Here is a 749-nt window from a genome sequence, read left to right as displayed (position 1 = left end):
TGGTCGTGCTCTGCGGGGTCCAGACACAGAAAGCTCCCCATGACCAATAATGTCAGACGCAACCAGAACGAGTTGAGAAGGATCACAACGCGCAGTGGCGTGGCTGCGAGAATCCTTGCTCATGCCATCTCCCATCCTACAGTTTGGTTCAGAATAAACTGTTTAACATCTGGTTGTGATATGAAGCAAGATCATTAGAGCGAACTTGGGCATAAAAAATATCCAAACATAATCTCTCTCCGTGTGCACGTGTTGAAGGCCATTCTATAAATGTAATAGTATGCCCCATGTATTTTCTTACACCAACGCCTCCCGAAGGTGCTCGACTTGTAGCAGACGAGCCAGTGGCAAACTGGATTAAGCAAATTTGGTTTTGATTGGCATGCATGTCCTTGCGATACACGCAGATCAAGGAATATTCACAACTGCCTTATGCTTAAACATAAAGCAAAAACATCAAATTAGAGTGTTACCTTGCAAAATGTTGAATAGTTTGTTTGCACTTCAAGCATATTTTCAACATGGCATATGATAAAGAGACAAAAAAACTTGAGGGCAAGTGTTTAACAGTGCATCGTTGAAGTAAACAAATCCCATGCAGCTTGCACGGAGCGGAATCAAAAACACAGGGCTACATTCCTGTTCCTTTACAGTTTGTTTCACATTTATTTTTAGACGGAAAAACTATCGATCCGTCGTAGGAGGGCATACCCTTCACTACGAAGATGTGTGACACTGCGGCCATTTCA

Source organism: Haliotis rubra, unplaced genomic scaffold (assembly GCF_003918875.1).
Source record: "Haliotis rubra isolate DU_JTF1 unplaced genomic scaffold, ASM391887v1 Scf188, whole genome shotgun sequence".
Taxonomy (NCBI): domain Eukaryota; kingdom Metazoa; phylum Mollusca; class Gastropoda; order Lepetellida; family Haliotidae; genus Haliotis; species Haliotis rubra.
This window is presented reverse-complemented; position numbering follows the sequence as displayed.